This window comes from Hyla sarda, unplaced genomic scaffold (assembly GCF_029499605.1).
Source record: "Hyla sarda isolate aHylSar1 unplaced genomic scaffold, aHylSar1.hap1 scaffold_348, whole genome shotgun sequence".
In the NCBI taxonomy this organism is placed as follows: Eukaryota; Metazoa; Chordata; class Amphibia; order Anura; family Hylidae; genus Hyla; species Hyla sarda.
The window spans coordinates 268,024-287,305 of record NW_026610241.1 but is presented as its reverse complement, the minus strand read 5'-3'; the positions used below and the strand labels follow the sequence as shown (position 1 = coordinate 287,305).

The 19,282-nt window shown below is 48.5% G+C and overlaps 1 protein-coding gene across 4 annotated transcripts in view; it reads right to left on the bottom strand.

Moving 5' to 3' along the window:
• Positions 1–1,367: 1,367 nt before the first annotated feature.
• LOC130331362 (uncharacterized) overlaps positions 1,368–19,282 on the bottom strand; it is a 159,934-nt gene continuing 142,019 nt past the window's right edge. For all 4 annotated transcript variants that reach the window (XM_056553685.1, XM_056553688.1, XM_056553687.1 and 1 more), the window contains one exon: positions 1,368–3,445. The gene's annotated coding sequence lies outside the window, so the exon portion shown is untranslated. The remainder of the gene's footprint in view (positions 3,446–19,282) is intronic.

Sequence of the window (19,282 nt, the reverse complement as noted above, 5' to 3'; positions counted from 1 at the left end):
CAAAGGGAATAAACATGTGTATAGCAAAACCTGTGTTACTGCAATATATATATATACACAGAGGAGAGGAGATCTATATATATATATATATACAGAGGAGAGGAGATCTATATATATATATATATATACAGAGGAGAGGAGATCTATATATATATATATATATATACAGAGGAGAGGAGATCTATATATATATATATATACAGAGGAGAGGAGATCTATATATATATACACAAAGGGAATAAACCTGTGTTACTGCAATCCTTTCCTGTGAGGAATAGTTTTATAGAAGGGGGTGCCATAGGATTTCGGGGGTGCCAACATTTACCGCCATGACTGCATGTGACTATAGACTGACTGAATGTGTGAACACCGCCATATGTGACTAAGCACTTCACCCGATATCCAGGGTATGTCACCGGCTGGAAGTATATCCAGAAAATGATACCGATCCTCCGGTCACACCCAGAGCTGCCCCGTACCGACTCTTTTATACCGATCCTCCGGTCACACCTAGAGCTGCCCCGTACGGACTCTTTTATACCGATCCTCCGGTCACACCCAGAGCTGCCCCGTACCGACTCTTTTATACCGATCCTCCGGTCACACCCAGAACTGCCCCGTACCGACTCTTTTATACCGATCCTCCGGTCACACCCAGAGCTGCCCCGTATTGACTCTTTTATACCGATCATCCGGTCACACCCAGAGCTGCCCCGTACTGACTCTTTTATACCGATCCTCCAGTCACACCCAGAGCTGCCCCATACTGACTTTTATACCGGTCCTCCGGTCACACCTAGAGCTGCCTCGTACTGACTCTTTTATACCGATCCTCCGGTCACACCTAGAGCTGCCCCGTACGGACTCTTTTATACCGATCCTCCGGTCACACCCAGAGCTGCCCCGTACGGACTCTTTTATACCGATCCTCCGGTCACACCTAGAGCTGCCTCGTACTGACTCTTTTATACCGATCCTCCGGTCACACCTAGAGCTGCCTCGTACTGACTCTTTTATACCAATCCTCCAGTCACACCCAGAGCTGCCCCATACTGACTTTTATACCGGTCCTCCGGTCACACCTAGAGCTGCCTCGTACTGACTCTTTTATACCGGTCCTCCGGTCACACCCAGAGCTGCCTCGTACTGACTCTTTTATACCGATCCTCCGGTCACACCTAGAGCTGCCCCGTACGGACTCTTTTATACCGATCCTCCGGTCACACCTAGAGCTGCCTCGTACTGACTCTTTTATACCGATCCTCCGGTTACACCTAGAGCTGCCTCGTACTGACTCTTTTATACCGATTCTTGTACTAAAACTTTTATTCCAGTTAAGAAGCAGCAAAACAAGAAGAGAACGGACAGGATGTTATAGATTTTATGGAAACTTAAAATGTATAATGAGTTTAAATGAGCAGAATAACCCTGGGTGAGATAGCACTAGATGTCTGGTACGGTCCACACAGTGGGAGGTCATAGGGCATGGTCCACAATGTGGGAGGTCATGGGCACGGTCCACACTGTGGGAGGTCATGGGGCGTGGTCCACACTGTGGGAGGTCATGGGGCGTGGTCCACACTGTGGGAGGTCATGGGGTGCGGTCCACACTGTGGGAGGTCATGGGGTGCGGTCCACACTGTGGGAGGTCATGGGGTGCGGTCCACACTGTGGGAGGTCATGGGGTGCGGTCCACACTGTGGGAGGTCATAGGGCATGGTCCACACTGTGGGAGGTCATAGGGCATGGTCCACACTGTGGGACGTCATGGGGTGCGGTCCACACTGTGGGAGGTCATGGGTGCAGTCCACACTGTGGGAGGTCATGGGGTTCGGACCACACTGTGGGAGGTCATGGGGTGCGGTCCACACTGTGGGAGGTCACAAGGAGCGGTCAACACTGTGGGAGGTCATGGGTAGCCGTCCACACTGTGGGAGGTCAGGGGGCATGGTCCACACTGTGGAAGGTCACAAGGCGTGGTCCACACTGTGAGAGGTCGTGGGGTGGGGTCCACATTGTGGGAGGTTATGGGGCGGGGTCCACACTGTGGAAGATCATGGAGTGGGGTCCATACTGTGCGAGGTCATGGGGCGCTTTGTACACTGTGGGAGGTCATGGAGCATGGTCCACACTGTGGGAGGTCATGGGGTGCGGTCCACACTGTGGGAGGTCATGGGGTACGGTCCACACCATGGGAGGTCATGGGGCATGGTCCACACTGTGGGAGGTCATGGGGAGTGGTCCGGAGGTCACGAGGCATGGTCCACACTGTGGGAGGTCATAAGGAGTGGTCCACACTGTGGGAAGTCACAAGGCGTGGTCCACACTGGGATAGGTCACAGTGCGGGGTCCACACTGTGGGAGGTCATGGGGCGCGGTCCACACTGTGGGAGGTCACCGGGTGCGGTCCACACTGTGGGAGGTCACCGGGTGCGGTCCACACTGTGGGAGGTCATGGGGTGCGGTCAACACTGTGGGAGGTCAGGGGGAGTGGTCCACACTGCTGGAGGTCAGGGGGCGTGGTCTACACTATGGGAGGTCACGAGGCACGGTCAATACTGTGGGAGGTTACAAGACGTGGTCCACACTGTGAGAGGTCACAGTGCGGTGTCCACACTGTGGGAGGTCATGGGGTGTGGTCTACACTGTGGGAGGTCATGGAGCACGTTCCACACTGTGGGAGGTCACGGGCTCTTTCTACACTGTGGGAGGTCATGGGACACGGTCCACACTGGGGGAGGTCATGGGGTGTGGTCTACACTGTGGGAGGTCATGGGGTGCGGTCCACACTGTGGGAGGTCATGGAGCACGTTCCACACTGTGGGAGGTCATGGAGCGCGGTCCACACCGTGGGAGGTCATGGGGCACTGTCCACACTGTGGGAGGTCATGGGACACTTTCTACACTGTGGGAGGTCATGGAGCGCGGTCCACACCGTGGGAGGTCATGGGGCGCGGTCCACACTGTGGGAGGTCATGGAGCACGTTCCACACTGTGGGAGGTCATGGGGAGCGGTCCACAATGTGGGAGGTCATGGGACACTTTCTACACTAGAGGAGGTCATGGGGCACAGTCCACACTGTTGAAGATCATGGAGCACAGTCCATACTGTGGAAGATCATGGGGTGCGGTCCAAACTGTGGGAGGTCATGGGGCGTGGTCTCCAGTTGTCACCTCATTCACATGTCTTCTGACCAGACCTCTATGCTTTTTCTCATCCATAAAGTTATTCACAAAGATGATAAGCGGCCAAGCTATGAGCAGGAGTCCGGCTCCGGGGATCTCCTCAGGCTCTTCTGATGCTATCATGGGCACCATTGTGGAGAGCGGGGAGGAGGCCATCACATTCTGCACAAAAGTAAAAAAAACTGCAGATAGCGGAGCAACTGGACATGGACGATCCAGGAGGCCACATGAGGACATGGATGATCCAGGAGAGCACGTCCTGAGGGAGAGAAGACATGATGAGAGGCAACATGAAGGCAGATTGAATCTGATTATTTGTGTGAGATGTCGGTGTTGGATGACCATAGGACATTCTAAAGTTTGGATGATCAGCAGAATATACATTGTACTCGGGGTTACAAACTCGTGCTCGTGGCTGCAACGTTGCATACCGACTAGTATGAAATACAATAATCTAAGCAAAGCGGTCAGAGGTGTGCCAAGAACCGCGTTTGAGGGCACGCCTTTAGAGGGCAAAAGCCAACCAAGTGGGATGAAACAAAACATTATAAATGATTATCCATCATCCACACACGCGAGCCACCTCAATTCTAAATCTTGCTAGACAGAATTGCAACTGCCAACTAGTAACCATGTTGGCCAATACCTGGTACTAAGAAGCTGTGGTAGTCACACACACCCGAACTGGACCAGGCTGCCTTACTAGCTGCAGTACATATTAACCAACTTTGCTTCGTAACACGGCAAGAGGAAAACTGTTAGATGCTTGTCACGCCTAACCTAGTGCTTTACCAAGTAACTACTATAAAGAGTCAAAATAACTTTGTGACCCAAGTTCCCCTGTAGTCTAAACGAGATTGCGAGGTGTAACCACCTTACCTGAAGACATGACTGGACTAACACAGTCAGTCATACCCTCAGCTGCGGGATGTATCTACCCACAGCTTCAGAGACTGTGACAGTAACCCCTGACTGGTACAGCGCCACCCCCTGCAGCATACAAGCATCTACATGACAAGATGTGTCAGTAATAATAACCTATGTGCTGAATCCCCCTGCAGACGTGGCAGGTACTACGAATATAAATCCCCATTATTGAAACGGTATAGCTATGAACCACGTGTCAGTAACAATAACCTGTGTGATGCTTTCCCCTGTCATGTGGTGCATCTCCCCGGCAAACGTGGCAGGAATAATGGGTAAAACAACCACCTATGTGTCGTAAAGTTATTGCTCTGAAGACGTTATAGAGACAATGACTTATGAGGTGCCTCCCCTGCATATGTGGCAGGCATAACGGATAAACAACCACCTACGTGTCATGATGTTATTGCTCTGAAAGACGTGTCAGTGACAATAACCTATGTTGAGCCTCCCCCTTCAGATGTAGCAGGCATAACGGGTAAAACATCCTCCTATGATATGTAATGTTATTGCTCTGAAAACGTGCCAGTAGCAATGACCTATGTGGTGCCTCCCCCTGCAGACGTGGCAGGCATAATGAGTAAACAACCACCGATATTGAGATGTTATTGCTCTGAAAAACATGACAGTAACAATAACCTATGTGGCATATACCCCTGCAGACGTGGCCGGCTTAATAGGTAAACCACCATCTATGTGTCAGGATGTTATTGGTGTGAAAATATGTTAGTAGTAACAAGTTATGTGGTACCACCCCCTGTGGACATGGCAGGCACAACAGGTAACCACCTATGTGTTGTGATGTAATTCCTCTGTGTCAAATCCAATAACGTGTGGTGCAACCCCTGCATCTTAGACAGATTTGACGGGTACAAAAACATCTATGTGTCCTAACCTAATTACTGTGAAAATAATTCTGAGATGATAATATGCAGCGGACTCCCCAGGTAGATGTGTTAGGCACAAAAGATGGCCACCACCTATGTGTCCTGAGGATATTGCTGTGAATATGTATCATCCACAATAGCTAAATCGCATCTGCCCTGCAGACATGACCGGCATGCTGTGAGTGCTCTATGATGCCTAAAGCATGGTGAAGACTGTTATGGCTGAGGAGTAGTGGATCCGCTTATCTGTGTGGCAGATGACTTGGACCGTATCAGGGAGCAAAGTGGGATGGACTTGCTGCGGCAGGCGGCACCCCTGATACGACTCGTCCACACAGGCGGCCGAGATGTACGTGGTACTGGATGGATAAGGCAACTCGTAGTCAGGACAGGGAGGTGGTCAGAGCAGGCAGCACAGGAGCAAGGTCAGGATACGTAGCAACAGGGTCTGGAATACGGCAAGGCACAAACAGAACGCTTTCTCTTAGGCTGATAAGGCACAAAGATCCGGCAAGGGTCAAAAGGAAGTGCCTGTACTTATTGGGTCATGGGAAAGCAAGAACCAATTAAATGTGTACTGTCCCTTTAAATTTCAATGAGCCGACACGCGCGCCGGCAACCTTGAAGAGAGTGGAGGTGACGGGGAAGGTAAGAGGTGGTGGATAAGCTGCGGGCGCATCACAACGGGATAAGCCGGGCAGCGGAGGAGGAGTTTGTCCGCGGCCAGCATGTCAGACCGCGACGCAACTCCTAACAAAGACACTATGGAAACGTATGCTTGGCATAACTCCTATGAGTAATAATGCTGCAATGTACGCAGGCAAACTAAAACATACGCCTCAAATACTTAAAAATAATTACTTCGAACAATGCACTAAATGCATTCTATGCACCTATGCATGGATAACCTCCTACAATGATAAGCACAACAAGCTACAACCATCTATGCAGAATAAGCTAACAATCAAGCCCAGCATACCAACCTCCTGGTCAGACTACCTGCACAAAATACTACTAAACAGTACGCAAAGCATAAAGGTTACATATATATCGATTACATGTTGAAACCGTTAAATCAAACCCGTATGTACCGCCAAAGTGGTTATCAAACACAAAGCCTAAATGCTAAATTCCCATACAGACTAAGTGTTACAACCAATGCACAGAAATGCTACAACCGTATGTACCCTGATGCTATAGCCTTACGCATGTAACAATACCAGATCGTATGCACCAACACGCTAAATTGCTGACTAATACTATGTTGTATGAACTGAATATGCTATGACACCATAACTAATTGACTACTAAAATGTTTAAAACATGCTAACTGTATGCACCTAAAAATACTACCAAAGTATCCAAGACCAAGCCATAACCTCATGTACTCAACACTATAACATAATAAATGATACAAACAAGAGCAGCAAATCACCACTATGAGAGTATGCTAGGTACGTATGAACGTGATGAACATAACCTGCTGTGAAGCTCCGAGCATATGTACAGTAAAAGCTACGAGCATATGTACAGTAAAAGCTACGAACGTATGTACAGTAAAAAATACGAGCGTATGTACAGTAAAAGCTACGAGCGTATGTACAGTAAAAGCTACGAGCGTATGTACAGTAAAAGCTACGAACATATGTACAGTAAAAAATACGAGCGTATGTACAGTAAAAAATATGAGCGTATGTACAGTAAAAGCTGCGAACATATGTACACTAAAAGCTACGAGCGTATGTACGGTATTAATGGTACAAGCGTATGTACAGTAAAAGCTACGAACATATGTACACTAAAAGCTACGAGCGTATGTACGGTATTAATGGTACAAGCGTATGTACAGTAAAAGCTACGAACATATGTACACTAAAAGCTACGAGCGTATGTACGGTATTAATGGTACAAGCGTATGTACAGTAAAAGCTACGAACATATGTACACTAAAAGCTACGAGCGTATGTACGGTATTAATGGTACAAGCGTATGTACAGTAAAAGCTACAAACATATGTACACTAAAAGCTACGAATGTACGTATGTAAAAAAAAACACTGCTCTCCGTCCACGAGAACACTGATGTGACTAGGAGGTGAAACGCTGCTGGACTGCGCTTTTCTCTGCTGTAACACACACACAGGCTCTGTGTCCTATGATCCTTCTGCAGTGTAATGAATGATATGACGAGACTCAGAATGGCTGCTGAATATATAGGGCTGTGACATCACAGGGGTGACTGGCCGCTGATAGGCCGCATCCTGCATGTGATTCAGGGTCATCCCACCTACTTCCCTTCCCGCCTACTTCCCTTCCAGCCTTCCCAGCATCCCTTGCCCCATGTACTGACATGTGGTTCCACCATTTTAGGTGCCTTGGAGCCTGGACCGCAGAAAATGGAGTTTAATGAAGCGATTTGCGCGATAGAATCGCAACGATATTCGCATTTGTTGCGAATTGAATATTTCATGAAATTTGTAATGAATTCGGGTCCTTCAGCTTCAATTCGCTCATCTCTAACCAGCATGTTAGAGTAATATATATATATTTTTTACACTAACAGGCTGGTGTAGCCCCCAACTTTTCCTTTTCATAAGGGATAAAAGGAGAAAAAGCCCCCAGAATTTGTAGTGCAATTGCTCCCAAGAATGGAAATACCCCATATGTGGCCCTAAACTGTTTCCGTGAAACAGTGATTCCCAAACAGGGTGCCTCCAGCTGTTGCTAAACTCCCAGCATGCCTGGACAGTCAGTGGTTGTCAGGAAATGCTGGGAGTTGTTGTTTTGCAACAGCTGGAGGCTCCGTTTTGAAAACACTGATATACAATACGTTTTTCATTTTTATTGGGGGGGGGGGGGCAGTGTAGGGGGTGTATATGTAGTGTTTTACCCTTTATTTTGTTTCGGTGTAGTGTAGTGTTTTTAGGGTACATTCGCACTGGCAGGTTACGGTGATTTTCCCGCTAGGAGTTTGCGCAGTGGCAGAAAATTTGCCGCAGCTCAAAATTGAAACAGGAAACTCACTGCAAACCTGCCTGTGTGAATGTACCCTGTACCCCGTACATTCACATGGGGGTCAAACCTCTAGCTGTTGTAAAACTACAACTCCCAGCATGTATTGACAGACTGTGCATGCTGGGAGTTGTAGTTTTGCAACAGCTGGAGGCACCCTGGTTGGAAAACTTTCAGTTAGGTTCTGTTACCTAACTCATTATGTTCCAACCAGTGTGCCTCCAGCTGTTGCAAAACTACAACTCCCAGCATGTACTGATCGGCGAAGGGCATGCTGGGAGATGTAGTCATGCAACAGCTGGAGGGATCGTAACTACAACTCCCAGCATGTACTGATCGGCGAAGGGCATGCTGGGAGATGTAGTCATGCAACAGCTGGAGGGATCGTAACTACAACTCCCAGTATGGCGAGACAGCCGTTATCTGTTCGTGCATGCTGGGAGCTGTAGTTTTGCAACATCTGGTGGGCTACAGTTTAGAGATCACAGTATATTGGTCTCCAAGGTATAGCCCTCCAGATGTTGCTAGGCAACAGCTCACCGGCTTCCATAGTCAGCAGGATCGCCACCCTTGGAAGCCGCACCTCATCCCTGCCGGTAAGTGACCACCAGTGGGCAGAGCAGGGGAACCAAACTTTAACCCCACCCCCGATCTGCTATTGGTCTGTCGCTTCTGACCGACCAATAGCAGGGATAGGAGGGGTGACACCCCTGCCACCTAACTCCTATCCCTTCAAGGGGATCATGGGTGTCTTGGACCCCCTTATTTTCCGGGTCACCGGAGACCTGGAATCGCCGCAATTCGCAGGTCTGAATTGACCGCCGATTTGTGGGGATCGCCGACATGGGAGAGTCTCAGGACCCCCAGGGGTTTGCACGGGGTGCCTGCTGAATGATTTCAGCAGGCATCCCGGTCCGGTCCAAACCCAGTGAGCGTCCGGAATTCCCATGGACATACAGGTACGCCCTAGGTCGGTACCAGGGAGCCAGCCTGTACGCCCTGGCTTCCTAAGTGGTTAAACAACACAATGTAACTTTAAGTCACTGACACTTGTGTGAGATCCACTGTCCACTCAGGAAGAACACTGACAATCAATTTCACATGGAACCGAAAAAAGGTGGAAATTATAGGCAATTACCAAGACACCCCAATAAAGGAGTGCTTCTGCAGGTGGTGACCACAGACCACTTCTCATTATGCTTCCTGGCTGATGTTTTGGTCACTTTTGAATGCTGGCAGTGCTTTCACTCTAGTGGTAGCATAAGACGGAGTCTACAACCCACACAAGTGGCTCAGGTAGTGCAGCTCATCCAGGATGGCACATCAATGCGAGCTGTGCCAAGAAGGTTTGTTGTGTCTGTCAGCGTAGTGTCCAGAGCATGGAGGCGCTACCAGGAGACAGGCCAGTACATCAGGAGACATGGAGGAGGCCATAGGAGGGCAACAACCCAGCAGCAGGACCGCTACCTCCGCCTTAGTGCAAGGAGGAGCAGGAGGAGCACTGCCAGAGCCCTGCGATATGACCTCCAGCAGGACACAAATGTGCATGTGTCCACTCACACGGTCAGAAACAGACTCCATGAGGGTGGTATGAGTGCCCAACGTCCACAGGTGGGGGTGGTGTTTACAGCCCAACACCGTGCAGGACGTTTGGCATTTGCCAGAGAACACCAAGATTGGCAAATTCACCACTGGAGAACGTGGAGAACGTTCTGCTGCCTGCAACATCCTCCAGCATGACCGGTTTGGCGGTGGGTCAGTAATGGTGTGGGGTGGCATTTCTTTGGGGTCCGCACAGCCCTCCATGTGCTTGCCAGAGGTAGCCTGACTGCCATTAGGTACAGAGATCCTCAGACCCCTTGTGAGACCATATGCTGGTGCGGTTGGCCCTGGGTTCATCATGTGGCTGGAGTGTGTCAGCAGTTCCTACAAGAGGAAGGCATTGATGCTATGGACTGGCCGCCCGTTCCCCGGAATCCGATTGAGCACATCTGGGACATCTCGCTCCATCCACCACAGACTGTCCAGGAGTTGGCGGATGCTTTAGTCCAGGTCTGGGAGGACATCCCTCAGGAGACCATCCTCCACCTCATCAGGAGCATGCCCAGGCGTTGTAGGGAGGTCATACGGGCACGTGGAGGCCACACACAGTACTGAGCCTCATTGGGACTTGTATTAAGGACATTACATAAAGTTGGATCAGCCTGTAGTGGGGTTTTCCTCTGTGATTTTAAGTGTGACTCCATATCCAGACCTCCAGGGGTTAATGATTTCCATTGATAATTTTTGTGCGATTTTGTTGTCAGCGAATTCAACTATGTAACGAGGAAAGGATTTCATAAGATTAGTTCATTCAGATCTACGATGCGTTATCGCAGGGTTACCTTTATGTTTTTGAGCAGTGCACTTTTTCCATGTTGCCTACCTTTAACCCTTTAAGGACACAGCCCATTTTGACCTTAAGGACCAGGCCAATTTTATTTTAGCATTTTCGTTTTTTCCTCCTCGTCTTCTAAAAATTTTAACTTTTATATTTTCATCCACAGACTAGTATGAGGGCTTGTTTTTTGCGTGACCAGTTGTCCTGTGTAATGTTATCACTCATTTTACCATAAAATGTATGGCGCAACCAAAAAAACACTATTTGTGTGGGGAAATTAAAAAGAAAACCGCAATTTTGCAAATTTTGGAAGGTTTCGTTTTCACGCCGTACAATTTTTGGTAAAAATGACATGTTCTTTATTCTGTGAATCAATACGATTAAAATGATGCCCATGATTAAACACTTTTGTATTATTGTTGCGCTTAAAAAAAATAGCAAACTTTTTAACCAAATTAGTATACTTGAAATCCTGCTGTTTTGATTACCTATAACTTTTTCGTTTTTCCGTATAAGCGGTGATATGAGGGCTCACTTTTTGCGCCATGATCTGTACTTTTTTTTGTTACCACATTTGTGTTTATAAAACTTTTATTAATTTTTTTATTATTTTTTTTAAAATAAAATGTGACAAAAAAAAGCAGCAATTTTGCGCTTTTTTTATTTTTACGTTCACGTCGTTCCCTGTACGGGATGAAGAACATTATATTTTAATAGTTTGGACATTTACGCACGCGGCTATACCAAATATGTGTATTCATTTTTTTTTTTTTTTTTTTTTTACACTTTATGGGGGTAAAATGGGAAAAAAAGGACATTTACATTTTTATTGGGGGAGGGGATTTTTTAACATTTTTTTTTACTTTTTTTTACTTTCACTTTTACAATTTTTATGTCCCCATAGGGGACTCTCTATAGCAATCGTCTGATTGCTAATACTGTGCAGTGCTATGTATAGGACATAGCACCGATCAGTATTATCGGTCATCTTCTGCTTTGGTCTGCTCGATCTCAGACCAGAGCAGAAGACCCCGGGGGACGGCCCGACCCAGGTGAGGGGATGCCGCTGCCCCTTCTCTCACCCTGTCTGTCGGCGCCGCTGCCCCTTCTCTCCCCCTGTCTGTCGGCGCCGCTTCTCTCCCCCTGGCTATCGGCGCCGGCAGTGGGGCGCCAGCACCAATAGTCAGGGGGAGAGAACGGGCAGCGGCGCCGATAGCCAGGGGGAGAGAAGGGCCGACAGCAGGGCTCTAGACCCCAGGACAGGCAGGGGGAGAGAGGCCGTCGCTGCCCGCTTCTCTGCCCCTGCCTGTCCTGGGGTCTAGAGCCCTGCTGCCGCCGCTTCTCTCCCGCTGGCTATCTGCGCCGCTGCCCGTTCTCTCCCCCTGACTATCGGAAATGGGGCAGCGGCACCGAGAGACAGGGGGAGAGAAGGGGCAGCAACATCCATTGCCGGTGCCGCTGCCCCATTGCCTCCCCCCATCCCCAGTTGTATAATTATCTGTTGCCGGGGTCGGGTCCGCGCTGCTGCAGGCCTCTGGTGTGCGTCCCCTGCGTCGTTGCTATGCGCTGCACGGCATGGCGCAATGATGTCATTGCATCTCGCAGCACATAGCAACGACGCATGAGACTCACACCGGAGGCCTGAAGCAGCGCGGACCCGACCCCGGCAACAGATAATTATACAACTGGGGATGGGGGGAGGCAAAGGGGCAGCGGCACCGGCAATGGATGTTGCTGCCCCTTCTCTCCCCCTGTCTGTCGGCTCCGCTGCCCCATTACCGGCGCCGCTTCTCTCCCCCTGGCTATCGGCGCCGGCAATGGGGCAGCGGCACCGATAGCCAATATTTATTGGATAATATGTAATATTCCTACCATATGAATCACGAGTAGGGGCGCCACCTGTCCGGTATTTTACGGGCACAGACGGTATTTTGACCATCCCATCGGTATTTATCCAACCAATCCTCCAACTCCCAGAATGTTGCACCATATACTATACCAGTGTTTCCCAACCAGAGCGCCTCCAGCTGTTGCAAAACTACAACTCCCAGCATGCCCGGCCAGCCTTTGGCATGCTGGGAGTTGTAGTTTTGCAACAGCTGGGGAAAACACTGACTTATACTATATACTACTCTATAGTCCAACATGCTCGGAGTTGTAGTTTTGCAACAGCTGGAGGCTCCCCTGGTTGGGAAACACTGAGCTATACAATATACTACTATATAGTCCAACATGCTGGGAGTTGTAGTTTTGCAACAGCTGGAGGCACCCCATGGTGGGGAAACATTGACCTATACTATACTACTATATAGTCCAACATGCTGGGAGTTGTAGTTTTGCAACAGCTGGAGGCACCCCTGGTTGAGAAACACTGCCCTATACTATATACTACTATATAGTCCAACATGCTGGGAGTTGTAGTTTTGCAACAGCTGTAGGCTCCCCTGGTTGGGAAACACTGCCCTATACTATATACTACTATATAGTCCAACATGCTAGAAGTTGTAGTTTTTGTTTGGGGCAGCTGCTGAGCCACAGATCATTGATCTGACGAAGAGGGGGTCCCACCCCTCGAAACACGTTATCTGTGATCTATACAAATAAAATCCGGTTATTATATCTTTAACCGTGTCCGGCTACTTCTTACTGCCACGATCCCAGCCAAGCTATTCTACAGGAGTGAGCGCTCGAACACACCTCTTTTACACGTGAACCAGAGCCCCGGGGATCTTCACCTCTTACAGGCTGTATCAGGGCATGCTGGGAGTTGTAGTTAGTAACTAACTGCAACTTACGAATTTAATTTAAAAAAAAATAAAAAAGGATCAAAAAGTCCAATAAAAACAAAGATAGGGCTGTTAAAAGCCACAGATGGAGACAATGCAGACATCTAAGGAGAAATAAAAAAGTTATAGGGGTCAGAATAGGACAAAATGTATCCCGCATAGGTTTACCCTGGAATGTCACGCATATATAATTAATTATGCAAATTAGCATGGCCGATATTTTTTTTTTTTTGCAAGAAAAGTGGCAACCCTAACCACGACTCATGTGACTGTGTCACATGACCCACTGTGGCGACACCCACTATCTTTACAGGCAGATTTGTTAATTTCTAACGATAATTTGTTTTCCCTTAGTCCTAACAGTAGCACAGATGGGGGGGGTATTCCACCCCCCGCGAACTGGTTAGGACAGATGGAAGTTTTATTGAACCTAATTAAACAATCAGTGAAAACACACCCACAACCCCCTGTATAAGTAAGAGGGTCATCCTCTGCCTCATTGTGTAGTAACAAGAAGAACTAAAGGCAAATAATAGAAGAAAATAACTTAACTAGGGAGGGAAAGTTGTGCTACTGTTAGGACTAAGGGAAAACAAATTATTGTTAGAAATTAACGATTCCCTTACGTCCTAACCAGTAGCACAGATGGGGAAATGGCAAGCAGAAACCCTATGAGGGAGGGCTCTCATGCCTGACGGCAGATAATACTGTCCGTCCAAATGAGGAAAAATCGGCCAATCTACTGTCAAGTCTGTAGTGGGTGATAAATGTGGAGAGTGAACTCCAGGAAGCAGCTTTGCATATATGTTCCAAGGGAACAAGACTCCTTTCCGCAAAGGAGGTAGATACAGACCTGGTGGAATGAGCTTTTACAAACTCAGGAGGCTCCTTACCTTGGGATACCATGGAAATACGAATGGCATCCTTTACCCATCTACTGATGGAGGGCTTTGAAGCTTTAAGACCTCTCTTGGGTCCTGAAAAGAGAATTAGCAAATTTTCATCCTTCCGAAACTCCAAAGATCTTCTTATATAGATCTGGAGACATCTCGAGATATCTAGGCAATGAAGAGAACTATCTTCATTGGAGGATGGAGGAGGAGAAAATACTGGCAGGGATATAACTTGATTTATATTTTGGAATGATGGAACTTTAGGCATAAATCTGAGTAACACTCGATCTGGCCAAAATGTAGTATATGGTTCAAGTGCCGAGAGCGCTTGAAGTTCCCCAATCCTTTTGGCTGATGTGATTGCCAGTAGAAAAGTTATTTTAATGGTAACAAATTTCATGTCCACCTCCTCCAAGGGCTCAAAGGGGGGAGATGCTAACCCCTTGAGCACCATTGATAAGTCCCATGCTGGGACAGGTTGTATAATTGTAGGTTTTAACCTTGAGGATCCCCTCAAGAATGTTTTGACTAGTGGGTCTTGAGACAATGGTTTATTGAGAAAGGCAGAGATGGCTGATACCTGAACTCTGAGTGTGGAAGGAGATAGATTCTTGTCTAATCCCTCCTGGAGAAAGTTGAGAATTGTGGCAACATCTGGATTCTGTCCAGGTAGTTGTTTCTTGGAGCACCAAGACTGAAAAGTTGTCCAAATTCTTTTATAGGCTCTGTTAGTGGACTCCGCTCTGGAATGCGAGAGGGTATTCAAGACCGCACTAGAAAGCCCTTCTAGATGTGGAAGGGACTGGTCAACCTCCAGGCTGTCAGGTTGAACATTTGAAGATTTGAGCTGCTGTGAGTGTCCCCCGACACTAGTGCTTGCTCTGGGGGAAGCCTCCAGAATTGTCCCCGACTCATTTGCAAGAGTTGGGTAAACCAAGCTCTCTTGGGCCAAAATGGAATTATGGCTATGACAGAGGCTTGGTCCTGCCTGATTTTCATCAATACACTTGGGATCAAGGAAATTAAAGGGAAGATGTAGGCCAGCCTAAAGCTCCATGGGATTGAGAGAGCATCGATTGCTACTGGGTTGTCTTCCCTGTACAGGGAGCAAAATCTCACCACTTTGGTGTTGAACCTTGTTGCCATAAGATCTATTTCCGGCACACCCCACCTGAGTGATATTTGTTTGAATATCTCTGGATGGAGAGACCATTCTCCAGTTGAAAGTCCTCTGCTCAGGCGGTCGGCGATCACATTGAGAGATCCCCGAATGTGAACTGCCGACAGATGGGTTAGGTTCCTCTCTGCCCAATCCAAGATCAGACCCACCTCTCTGAGGAGGCTTTGTGATCGAGTGCCTCCCTGCTTGTTGATGTACAATACAGCCGTCATGCTGTCGGATTGGATCTTTACTGCTTTCCCTTGAAGAAGAGAAGCAAAGTGGAGGAGTGCTAATCTGATGGCTCGAATCTCGAGGAGATTGGAGGTTAACCCTCTCTCCTGTGGAGACCAAGGTCCCCGCACTGACAGATCCAAGAGATGCGCTCCCCAACCTACAAGGGACGCGTCGGTAGTAAGTATGATCCAAGACGGTTGGATCATTGACTTGCCGTCCTCGAGGTGAGACCACCATCTGAGAGAGGACCGGACTCGATAAGACAGGGAGTGGCACTTGTTTAGGCCCGAGGGCGTGAGATTCCATGTGGCGAGCACCTCTGATTGAAGAGGGCGTAGATGCCAAAGAGCCCAAGGAACCGCATCCACGGTAGCGGACATAAGTCCCAACATCCGCATGGGAGTGCGAATGGAAACTCTCCGGGGTACAGAGAGAAAAAGGGCCGATTCTTGAACCCGAGATTTCCTCTCGGAAGAGAGGTAAAGTGTCATGGAGATTGAGTCGACTATGAAGCCGAGGAACCTCACTGAGGTCATTGGGAGGAAATTGGATTTGGCCCAATTGACTATCCACCCTAACTGGTGAAGGAAGGATACTGCTAGTTGCAGATGTTGGGACAGGATCGCAGAAGAAGGAGCTCTGAGGAGCCAATCGTCTAGGTAGGGAACGATGCTGAGCCCCTGGAGCCTTAGAGCAGCAACTACCGCTACCACCACTTTGGTAAATGTGTGTGGGGCCGAAGAAATTCCAAACGGGAGGGCTACAAACTGGAGGTGTTTTAGAACTCCCCCTACCTGAACTGCGATCCTTAGATACTTTCTGGATACCGGATGAATAGGAATATGAAGGTAAGCATCCTTTAGATCCAGAGTAGCCAGGTAATCCCCTGGCGAGATGAGGTTGACCACAGATTGAATAGTTTCCATACGAAAGCGTTTGTGCTTTACATACTGATTGAGATATCTCAGATCTATAATCATCCGCCAGTCTCCTGTTACCTTGGGAACTAGGAAGACTGGAGAATAAATTCCTGACCCCCGCTCTGCAAGAGGAACTTCCTCTAAGGCATTCTTCTGGATGTATTCCAGAATGTAGATTTCTAGCGCCCCCTGTTTGATTGATGAAAGAACTCTTGTCTCCACATAATTGCATGGGGGAATTGATTCGAGGTCTATCGAATAACCATCCGAGATTAATCTCAGGACCCAAGGGTCCTGAATGTGGAGGGACCAGGCGCTTGAAAAATGGTGAAGACGACCACCAACTGGAATCTGGGGGGCAGGATGGGAAACTGGAAAGGTCACCTCGGCAAGGAACCCAGAGCTTCGTAGAAGCCCGCAGTCAGAGCTTTCTGTTGTCTTTGGGGCCACGGGAGCGTTTTCCGCCCCGGCGTTGATTACCCCAGTCTCTCTGAGGCTTAGGCTGGGGGACTGATCCGCCCCCAGAACACCGCCCTCGACCACGAAAGGAGGAATAAGGAAGGGACTTGCCTTTCTTGTCAGAAAGTCTCTCCATAATGCGGTCCAGCTCAGCTCCGAAAAGAATGCCGGGTTCGTAAGGCATAGCACATAAGGTGTTCTTGGAAGAGTTGTCAACCTTCCAAGGTTTTAACCACAGAGGACGTCGTCCAGCGGAAGCCAGGGCCATAGACTTGGAGGCCAATTTAAGATGCTGGGTGGAAGCATCGCACAAAAAATCAACGGCCAGATTGGTCGTCTTGAAGGATGAAAGAATTTCATCTCTAGGATCCCCCTGGTCCAAATCCGACTGGATGTTAGAAAGGCGGGTCTTTAAAAAGTTTGCTACCTCTGAGCAAGCTATCGCCACTGATGCAGACGCAGAAGCAGTGGAGTAGGAGCGCCTCATGGCACAGTCAGCCTTCCGATCCATTGGATCCTGCAAGGAAGACCCATCCTCAGCAGGGACCACTGTCCTCTTGGACAGTTTGGCAACTGCCATGTCAACCTTAGGGACAGGGCCCCAGGAGGAAAGCTGAGATTCCTGTATAGGAAACATGGTCTTAAATCTTTTAGTTAAGACCGGACCCTTTTCTGTTTTTTTCCATTCCGTTCTAAGCACGGACAGAAGGGTATCATCCGCTTTAAAGACCCTAGGTCCCTTAGAGGTGGAGGTAGAGGCTTCCCCAAGATCAACATCCTGGTCCCCCGACCGGATGGATCTCAGAAGACGCTGGGTTTTTTCCAGCGGAAAGAAATAGGATGCAGTGACCTCCTCATCCGAAGAGGAGGACTTGGAATCTTCTCTCTCCTGATCCACAGACGTCTCCATTCTGGGAGGTGAAGAAGGTCTGGCGCGTTTCTGAGAGACAACGTGTTTCAGCTCCTCAATAGAGGCTTGCATGGCCGACATGTTAGAGGAGACCCACACATACATATCTTGGACTGTAGGCTCAGTCTGGTGGGAAGGTAGAGACTTAGCCCTACAAGGAGGGCACCTGGAAAATTCATAATTATCCTCAAGGGGAGTATTGCAGTCATGGCAAGAGAGGTGCTTGCGCTTGGCGGATCTTTTTGCCAAGCCTTCACGATCCCCTGAGCCCTCGGTCGACATATCCAAAGTTCTCAGCAAGAGACCAGGTGAGAGATAGAGATAGGGAAACAGTAGTATCCGCAAGGATGCACTACTAGACTCAAAAAGACAGGACTGTGGAAGTACCAACAGCTCTGCGCTCTAGGAGGCTGAATGACAGCCTAGGCGCCAAAACAAGACTCCGCCCACAAGGCGGAGTTACAGAGAGATAAAGAAATCTTGTCTTAAAAAACAGGAAAAAAAGGAACCCTAAGTTAGAGGGTTATAGAAAGAGGCTCCCCGCTCGGCTTCGCCGCATTATTAGCAAAAATGGCGCAAAAAAACGAGCCGGGAAGCGAAGAGAGAAACAGGAAGTGACGTCAGACGCCGCTGACGCACTTCCGGCCGGGGCCGCGATTGGAGTCGCGGCTCCGTGGTATAGAAGCAGATGGGCGCAAACCATGCCCAAATTTGCAAGTAAGAAAAACCCCCCCTCCTACTCATATAACAGGAGTAAGGGGGTCACCATCTGTCCCACTGTCCGGGAGGACAGAAAAAAACACAATGAGGCAGAGGATGACCCTCTTACTTATACAGGGTGTTGTGGGTGTGTCTTTATGTGGGTGTGTCTTTACTGATTGTTTAATTAGGTTCAATAAAACTTCCATCTGTCCTAACCAGTTCGCGGGGGGTGGAATACCCCATCTGTGCTACTGGTTAGGACGTAAGGGAAATTGATACTATGAGAGTGAATGGATCAGGTGACTTGGTCACATGATCGCATGTATTGATCGTCAGGTGATTCAAACATGTGACCTAGGGTTGTTACATCATTACAGGAAGTTGCATCACGTTCTCTGAGACCTTGTTGGCTCCACCCCCAATGATCAGGTGATTCAAACATGTGACCCGGGGTTGTTACATCATTACAGGAAGTTGCATCACGTTCTCTGAGACCTTGTTGGCTCCACCCCCAATGATCAGGTGATTCAAACATGTGACCCGGGGTTGTTACCTCATTCCCTTACATCAGTGTTTCCCAACCTTTTTCGGGTCGGGGCACACCTCGGAAAAAATTTTTTCCTCGGGGCACCGCTACCGAGGTTGACAACCAAGAAAAGAAAAAAAAAAGGAAAAAACGATAAAAAACGCAATGCACTATATCTATTTATGTAGTTTAAAGTGCTGCTTTATACAGCAACTCACCAATGACGTCTTCTCTAATTTGCATTGTTGCCTTCTCTTCTCCATCTGGTCTGGGCCATCATCACGATTTCTTCCACACACAAT